Genomic DNA, 9,695 nt, shown 5'->3' with positions numbered 1-9,695 from the left:
GAGTATAGTATTATGGAACAACTGTATAAACAATCAGCTCGCATATCTGTACTAGCTTTACTCTTGAGCTCGGAAGTACACCAAAGTGCATTAATGAAAGTACTAAATGAAACATAGGTGGCCAATGATATTTCGATCAACAAATTGGATCGGCTGGTTAATAGCATAAGTGCTGATAACTTCATTTTCTTCAACGATTACGAGATACCACCACGGGGTATGGGATCCACTAAAGCACTGCACATCACTACCAGATGCAAAGGGAACACATTACCGGGAGTTCTGGTCGATAATGGATCGACATTGAATGTATTACCCCTATCCACTTAATAGGTTACCAGTGGATAGCTCACACATGAAGATATGCCATAATATTGTAAGGGCTTTTGATGGCACAGAAAGGAGAGTCATGGGAAGAATTGAAATACCTCTATTGATTGGCCCAACTACCTATTAGATGGACTTCCTAGTAATGGATATCACGCCTTCCTACAATTGTTTGTTAGGGAGACCCTGGATACATTCGGCAGGGGCTGTACCTTCATCACTACCTCAAAAGTTGAAGCTAGTGTCAGAAGGCCGACTAGTGACAATAAATGTCGAAGAGGATATTATTGCGACCGTAACTAGTGATGCGCCATATTTAGAGACAAATGATGAAGCAGTTGAATGTTCTTTTCGGTCTTTGAAGTTTATGAATACAACATTTATTACCGAGGGGAACAGGATTCCGGTGCCAAAAATATCCAAGACTACGATGATGGGTCTATAGTTGATGGTAAGAAGAGGAGCCTTACCGGGAAAAGGACTAGGGAGACATCTTTAGGGAAGAGTTAAGGCTCCAGTGTTGAAGGACAAGCCTGACCATTTTGGCTTAGGATACAAGCCAGATACAAGACAAAGAATGAAAGAGTTAAAGAAGAAACAAGAAAGAAGAAAGGCACGTTTGAACGGGGATGAGGTCAAATGGGAGCCTATGACCTTTCCCCACATATCCAAAACTTTTGTATCGAGAGGGATTATTCATCCCAAACAAAGAATGCCAAGAGAAGAAAGTATTAAAGAAATGTTGGGAAACGTTCACATCAATGCCATATATGAAGAAGCAACTGAAAGAGGGACCTTGTTAGATATCCGTCCTTATGAATCGGGGAGTGTGCTAAACAATTGGACTGCAGAAAAGATCCCTGTAGCTTTTAGAGCTTACTCAGAGTAATGTTCAGAACACTCTTATTGCTTTTAGCCTAGAAGTGATAGGAACCCCTTTGTGAAATAGGCTCATGTCTAAACATCATTATTTTAATGAAGTATATCTTTGCGTTCATTTTGAGTAAATATTCTTTCCTTCTTTCCATACGAGTAATTATTTTTTCATTCTTTTGGAGATTTTCTTCCAAATCATTCTTTCATTTCATTCATAATCATACTGTACAGATAATTATTCTTAAATTCATACATTCTTTATATATTGTGTGGTACCTACAATAGGTCCCTGGATACCAACGGCATGAGTGATGCTGCTACAAACTCAGAATTTCTTTTTGAACAAGACATGTGTTTAGAGGGATCTCATGACTTTGAAGATGATGTAGACTGTGGCTTATCTCCAGACTTGTTGAAGATGGTAGAACAGGAGGAGAAACAAATCCTACCTCACAAGGAATCTATGGAAATTGTGAGCTTGGAAGAAGGAAAAGAGGTGAAGATTGGAACTGACATTACCACAAAGAGGAAACGAGACCTCATGGAGCTACTCCAAGAATTCAAAGATGTCTTCGCATGGTCATACCATGATATGCCCAGGTTAAGCACTGACATTATAGTACACCGCCTTCCTATAAAAGAGGATTGCAAGCCAGTTTAGCAGAAACTCCGGAGGATGAAGTCTGATATTGTGCTAAAAAAAAGGAAGAAGTCAAAAAAACAATTCGATGCTGGATTCTTACAAGCGGTCAAATACTCAGAATGGGTAGCCAACATCGTCCAGTCCCTAAAAAAGATGGGAAACTACGAATGTGTGTGGATTACAGAGACTTGAACAAGGCCAGCCCAAAAAAAATTTCCCATTGCCTCACATTGATACTTTGGTGGATAATACGGTAGGTTACTCACTGTTTTCCTTTATGGACATCTTCTTTAGATACAATCAGATAAAGATACATCTCGAAGATATGGGAAAGACCACATTCATAACCTTGTGGAGAACATTTTTCTATAATGTGATGCCATTCGGATTAAAGAATACGGGAGCAACATATCAAAGAGCCATGCTAGCCTTATTTCATGACATGATACATAAGGAAATCGAGGTTTACGTCGATGATATGATTGCAAAATCCAGAATAGAAAAGGCACATGTGCAGGTCTTGAGAAAATTGTTCTTAAGATTGAGAATGTTTCATCTCAAGCTCAATCCAGCAAAATGCACTTTTAGAGCTAGGTCAGGAAAACTGTTAGGCTTCATAGTCAGTGAAAAAAGAATCGAGATCGACCCAGACAAAGTCAAGGCGATACGATATTTACCTTTACCACGCACTCAGAAGGAAGTTCGAGGTTTCTTAGGAAGACTGAATTACATTGCCCAGCTCATTTCACAACTAACCGAGAAATGTGACCCCATATTTCATCTTCTGAAGAAACATAATCCAGGTATATGAGACGAAAAATGTCAGGAAGATTTCGACAAGATAAAACAGTACTTGTCCAATACTCTAGTGCTGTCACCACCTAGCCCGAATAGGCCACTGATATTGTATTTAACAGTGTTTGATAATTTCATGGGATGTGTGCTAGGCCAACATGATGAGACAAGAAGGAAAGAAAGGGCGATATACTATCTCAGTAAGAAACTCACTGATTGTGAAATGAGATACTTGCCTATTGAGAAATTATATTGTGCCCTGATTTGGACAACTCGGAGGTTAAGGCAGTACATGTTGTACCATACGACTTGGCTATTTTCAAAGTTAGACCCTTTAAAGTATATGATGGAGTCGACTGCTTTGAATGGGAGGATGGCCAGATGGCAAATTTTACTTTCCGAATTTGACATACTTTATGTGAGCCAGAAGGCTATAAAAGAGAGTGCAATAGCGAATTTTTTAGCTAGCAGAGCCTTGGAGGATTACGAGCCTTTAAATTTTGATTTTCTGAATGAGGACTTGATGTATGTGGCAACCACTGAAGAAATTTCCCAAGTGGATCGCATTTGGAAGGTAAATTTTGACGGAGCTTCAAACGCTGTGGGCAATAGAATTGGGGCAGTCTTAGTATCCCCAAGCAGAGATCATTATCCTATTGCTAGCAAATTGGATTTTGATTGCACAAACAATATGGCAGAATATGAAGCATGCATCATGGGCATCCGTGCAGCCATAGAACGTAAAATCAAAGTACTAAAGGTATATGGGGATTCCGTATTGGTGATATACCAACTCAAAGGGGAATAGGAAAGAAGAGATCCCAAATTGATTAGTTATCGAAAGCTGGTTCTCAAATTGATTGACGATTTTGATGACATTACTTTTTGCTATCTCTCGCGAGATGAAAACCAGATGACTGACACGTTGGCTACTCTAGCTTCCATGATCAAAGTGAACAAACTAGAGGATATGAAGCCTATCCAGATGAGCATTTATGAGACCCCGGCTCATTGCTACAGTATCAAGGAAGAGGAAAAGGGTGACCATCCTCGGTACCAAGTTATATTACGATATGTAAAAAATCGCGAGTACCCTGATCAGGCAACAAAGAATGATAAGAGAACATTGAGGAGACTAGCCATTGACTATACCTTAGATGGAGAGATTTTATACAAAAGGGGAAAGGATCAGGTACTATTAAGATGCGTGGATGCTGTAGAGGCTAAGAAAATCTTGGAAGAAGTCCATGAGGGTATCTGCAGAATGCATGCCAATGGTTTCACAATGGCTAGACAGATTATGAGATTCGGGTACTACTAGTCTACCATGGAAGGAAATTGCATCAATTATGCCAAGAAGTGTCATAAGTGCCAAATTTATGGAGATAAAATACACGCACCTCCTTCACCTCTTCACGTTATGACTTCTCCATGGCCTTTCTGCATGTGGGGTATGGATGTTATCGGGACAATATCACCGAAGGCTTCTAATGGGTATCATTTCATCTTCGTGGTTATTGATTACTTCACTAAGTGGGTGGAAGCTGCTTCATATGCTAATGTCACAAAGTCAGCAGTCAGCAAATTCTTGAAAAAGGAGATCATATGTCGATATGGAATGCTTGAAAGAATCATATCTGACAATGCGTTGAATTTGAACAACACTACAATAGCGGAGGTCTGCAGTTAATTTAAGATCAGACACAATAACTCTTCACCGTATCACCCAAAAATGAATGGCGCAGTGGAGGCGGCCAATAAAAATATCAAGAAAATTGTAGGGAAAATGATTGAGACTTACAAAGACTGGCATGAGAAATTACCATTTACCTTCTTTGCTTATCGAATGTCTATCAGGACCTCCATTGAGGCAACGCATTTCTCTCTAGTTTATGGGATGGAGGCAGTTTTACCCATTGAAGTCGAAATTCCTTCTCTCCAGGTATTGGTTGAGCTAAAGTTGGATGAAGCAGAATGGATCCAATCTCGATATGATCAGTTGAATCTAATAGAAGAAAAAAGGCTAAAAGCTATTCACCACGGTCAGATGTACCAAAAACGAATGATGCGAGCCTACAACAAAAAGGTTCGTCCCAGAGAATTCCATGAGGAGGACCTGGTGTTGAAAAAGATCCTTCCTCTACAAAAGGATTTTAGAGGGAAATGGATGCCTAATTAGGAAATGCCTTATGTGGTACAAAAGGCATTTTCTGGAGGAGCATTGATTTTGAGTGAGATGGATGGTAAAAACTTGCCTAATCCTATAAACTCAGATTCAGTCAAGAAATACTTCACCTAAAGAAGAAGAATGGACCAAGGTGAAAAACCACAAAAGGCGATTTGAGTCCTAAAAAAAAAGACCAAGGTGAAAACCTGCAAAGGGCGCCTTGAGTCCTAAAAAAAAAAAGAAAGAGGCCAAGGTGAAAACCCGCAAAGGGCACCTTGAGACCAAAGGGGATTTGAGTTGAAAATCTGAAAAGAGCGGCTCAAATATTGATCAAAATGAGGCATGCGGTGATCTTGCTATACCTAAATCAACAGAAAAGGGGATGCGACATCTGGGGCATCGACAAAATACTGTAGATCTCCTAAACACATGTCAAATTCAAAACTGTCTTTTAGAAAGTTGGTATAGAGAAGTTCAAGATGCGTATCTGGGGCACCTAGTCTTCATAATACTGAATTTTCTATTCTTGGAATACTTTATTCTTTCCAAGATACGTGTTCTCAACCAATTCCTTTTTTTTTTACTATCCTTGATAATTTATTCATTTCAAGCTATGCTCTAAATTAATTCTATTCTAATCCATTGTTCTGATATTTTGCAAGCATGTTGCATTGGAATAATGATTAATGGACTAATAATACTTTCACAAAGGAAGTTTTGCATATTACTCTGAAAGTTTCTAAATAACACAAGAACCTGAAACAGGACTATTGTTTAGAACACACCAGGTTTAAAGGTTGGTGTTTATTCTCGTTTCAAGATTTAAGATATTGTGTCCTAACTCACGGGATATAATTCTTTTTCTCGATTAACGAGAAATACACCCTTCTTTAAATTTTTAAGTAATTTTAATAAAATGATCATATTTTTAAATTTCTTTTCGAATTTTCAATTTTTCGACATTAAGATTTTAATTAATCAATTAGGTACCAATTTTGGGCATGACGAGGGTGCTGATCCTTCCTCGCATGTAACTGAGTCCCGAACCCGTTTTTCTTAAATTCCGTAGACCAAAATTATTGTTTTAATAAAATCAAAACGTTTTATCAAAATGATTGAATTGCAATGTGATCCGATCACACCTCAAAAAATGTCAGTGGCGACTCCCGTTCTTTTTATTTTCATTTTTAAAATAAAATTCAACACCATACGTTGTTGTAAAAAACTGGTTTCGACACATATTATCATGAAATTATAGAATTACCCCTCTTATTTTAACTTTTTCATAATTTAGTCCTTAAGCTCGTAACTTAAAATTTAACCATTTTAACCTAAACTCATGTTAACCGGTTTTACTAGGGATCTTGAACAACCCATAATTACCAAAATTTCACATTAAAACCCATGGATTTTTACACTTTCAACAATTTAATCCCTAATTCCAAATTCATCAAAAATCACTTGACAAAATAAGATTGTTTAACAACTAAGATTGATAATCTATCAACTAACATCAAAACACATTCAAACTCAACTATGGAAAGTCCCTCAACTTTTAACAGTTTTGCAAATTAACCCTTGGGCTAGCTAGATTAAGCTAAAACGAGCTCAAAAACATAAAAATCATTAAAATCGGGGCTCAAATACATACCATGGATGAAAAAACTCAAAACCGAAGCTTTCTCCCCCCTTCAATGGCTAATTTTGGTTAAAAAAGGAAAAAAAAATGAAGATGATAGCTTTGTTTTGGTTTATTTCATGATTTTTGTTTATTTACTCATTTACCCTTACATTATAACTTAAAAACTAACTTAAACATGTCCATATTTGTCCACCATCAACATATATGGTATAATTACCATCTAAGTCCATTAATTCATCTTATTAAAGCTTTTCAATCCACTTAACTAATAGAACTCAACTTTTACACATTTTGTAATTTAGTCTTTTTTACCTAATTAACTACTTAAACCTCAAAATTTCATAACAAAAATTTAATATTATCTTAAATTAACCCTATAGAAATTAAATAAATATTAAAATAATAACTCACTTTTCAGAGTCGTGGTCTTGAAACCACTGTTTTCGACACCACTGAAATTGGGTTGTTACAACAGTGTCCTGCGATGGCTGAGAGGGACTGATTTCGTCTTCGTCTTTTCGTCTCTACTCAACCGCTACCCTCTAGTTTCACCTATGGATCTCCACCCTTGTTCGTCCGTCTTTGGGTTTCCTCCTTTGGCTTTTTATAGACTTTTTCCTTAGGGTAAATCCAACAACCCAAGATTACCTTATCCTCTTTTTAAATTCTTTTTTCAACAACCCAAGATTATTATCTTCTCCTCTTTTTAAATTATTTTTTCAACAACCCAAGATTATCCTCTTTTTAAAATTTTTTTTTCTAAGATAAAAACCTTTTGCCCCGGCAAACCTACACTCATTTATTTCTCGTTGCTCAACCTGCACCTGCCAAACCTGAAACACAACCCTTCCACATGCAATTAAAAGTAAAAAATAATAATATTTAAGCACCGTCTAAGCTTCTTATGCAATGTTCTAAAAATGCTAAAATAGTGTCTTAAAATGCAACTAAATTTTATATATTCTATTTTATGCAACCTAAAATAGTGTTACTGATAACAATTTTATAATGTAAATTCAACATATATAATCTTATGTACTAAAATTCTATATTTAATTTTTTAGTTTATCAATAGTTTGGGAGTGTAGTTTAAGGATGTAATAATTTAAGAAATTTATAGGAAAAAGTTTAAAGTTTATAAGGAATAAAATTTTCAATTTTATCCCTATATTTGTTCGTTCTATGTATAGAACGACTCAGGTATAGTTTTCATTTGGCTATATCTAAGGGTCAGTGGCATCCAATTAGATTATTTAGAGTTGGGCCAAATTTATTGCATCTATTCTTTATTGATGATCTGGTAATTTTTAACAAAGTTGATTTGGGTCATGCACAGCTCCTTTAAGGAGATTTTAGATAATTTCTGTGATCTCTCTTGTCACTGTGATAAGGCGGTGGGAAGCGAAATTAGTAGTTTGCTTAGTTTCCAAAAACTGATAATCTCAACTCGTATCTGGGCATTCCTCTTTTTCATGAAAAGGTCACCAATAGTACTTTTAGATTTGTGGTGGATAATGTTCGAAGTAAGTTGTACAACTGGGATGCCAAGAAGTTATCCTTAGCTAGGAGAGCTACTTTAGCACAATATGTGCTTTTATCCTTTCATAATTATTTCATGCAGACTTTAATGATTCCTAAAGGAGTCTGTGATGAGATTGAGCGCTTGGTCAAACAGTTTATCTAGGGTTGGTCGAGTGGAAACAAAAAACTAGCATTAGTTGGGATTTAGTCTGTCAGCCTCGTTCTTCTGGAAGACTTGGGTTTTGTCGTTTGAAGGTCCAAAACAAGTCTTCTTTATTTTTTTTGTTGAAGTTGGGGTTTAGTTTGGTACATCCATATAGCATTTTGAGAAGTTTGAATTCATTCTTTTGGAGGATTTTATCCAAGGTTTGGCCTTTACTTAAAGATAATCTAGTATGGTTTGTGGGAGATGGAAGGTCGATTCGTTGCTGGAAATATCATTAGATTGCGAGTGTAGGACCATTGATGCAGCTAATTCCTTCGCATGCTAACTTGGATCTTGATTACATGCTTGACGAGATGGTAACAGTGGACGGGTTGTGGAATCTTGATTTATTTCGGGTGTGGCTATCTGAAGACATTGTTCGGTGCATAGTCAGTATCCCAACACCTCATTCTTTAGCGGGATCGGATAGGATTTCTTGGAGTCGTCAACCTACTAAATCTTTTTTCGTTAAAAGTGTGTGTCACATGATTTAGGAGAATTTTAAGAGAACTATAGATGAGTCTTGGAAGACGGTATGGGAATTTCAAGGGCCAGAAAGAGTTTGCCTCTTTATGTGGCTTGCTTTAAAGCAACGATTGCTTACAAACATGAAACGTGTTGGGAGAGGAATTGTTCAGGATCCTTCTTACCCAGTTTGCGCTCATGCCTCTAGAGACCTTTATGTTTTTAGAGATTGCTCAGCGGCGACAGAGGTATGGCTGAGCATAGTGCCTGTAAATAAGAGTAATAATTTTTTCTTTGCTTCCAACTTTGCAAACTAGTTAGTTTCAACTTATCCTACATTTAAGGGTGCTTTCTGGGGAAGTTCTTTGGTCCTACTTATTTGGTTTAGTTGCATGGCGTCTTTGAAAGAATAGGAATTTATTCATTTTTCAAGGCTTGTCTTGGGATGCTTTAGAGATAATTAAAGTTTCATTATGTTGGGTTTGACAATTTTTGAATGTACATACGACTATGATGTTTAGTAGATGCATTGGAGCTTAGGTTCAATCTTTGTCAGGTATTTGTGTTTCTTTACATACTGATGGGGTAATGAATGTGAGCGCAAGATACGCATCCGCTAGTGTAGTGCAAGATTATTTTAGTGACTGGATTGTCGGGTTTAATCATAATTTTGGTGTTTGTTCGGTCTTTGATGTTGAACTTTGAAGTATCTAAAGTGGTTTACTCTTGTTACAAGAAAAGGGGTATGTTAAAGCTTTAATTCAAACCAATTGCTTGGAGGTGGTCAATGATATTCAAGATGGCTATTTGGAGGCATCAAACTCAACCTTGATTCAACGAATTAAGCAGATGTTACAGTACAAAGAACATTAAATAATTAGGCATGTCCCTAAATAAAGAAATCAAGTTTCTGATCGTTTAACTGAAATATCTTCTGTTAGGATTGATCGTTTAAGTAAAATATCTTCTGTTGGGATTGATGGTATGCAGAAAATAGCTTGTCTAGGGAGTTGATTGACTTTCTTGAGCAAGACAAAGCTACTAGTACTTTTTG

The sequence above is a fragment of the Gossypium raimondii genome, chromosome 11 (genome assembly GCF_025698545.1).
Source record: "Gossypium raimondii isolate GPD5lz chromosome 11, ASM2569854v1, whole genome shotgun sequence".
Classification (NCBI taxonomy): Eukaryota; Viridiplantae; Streptophyta; class Magnoliopsida; order Malvales; family Malvaceae; genus Gossypium; species Gossypium raimondii.
Note: the sequence above shows the minus strand (reverse complement) of the source record.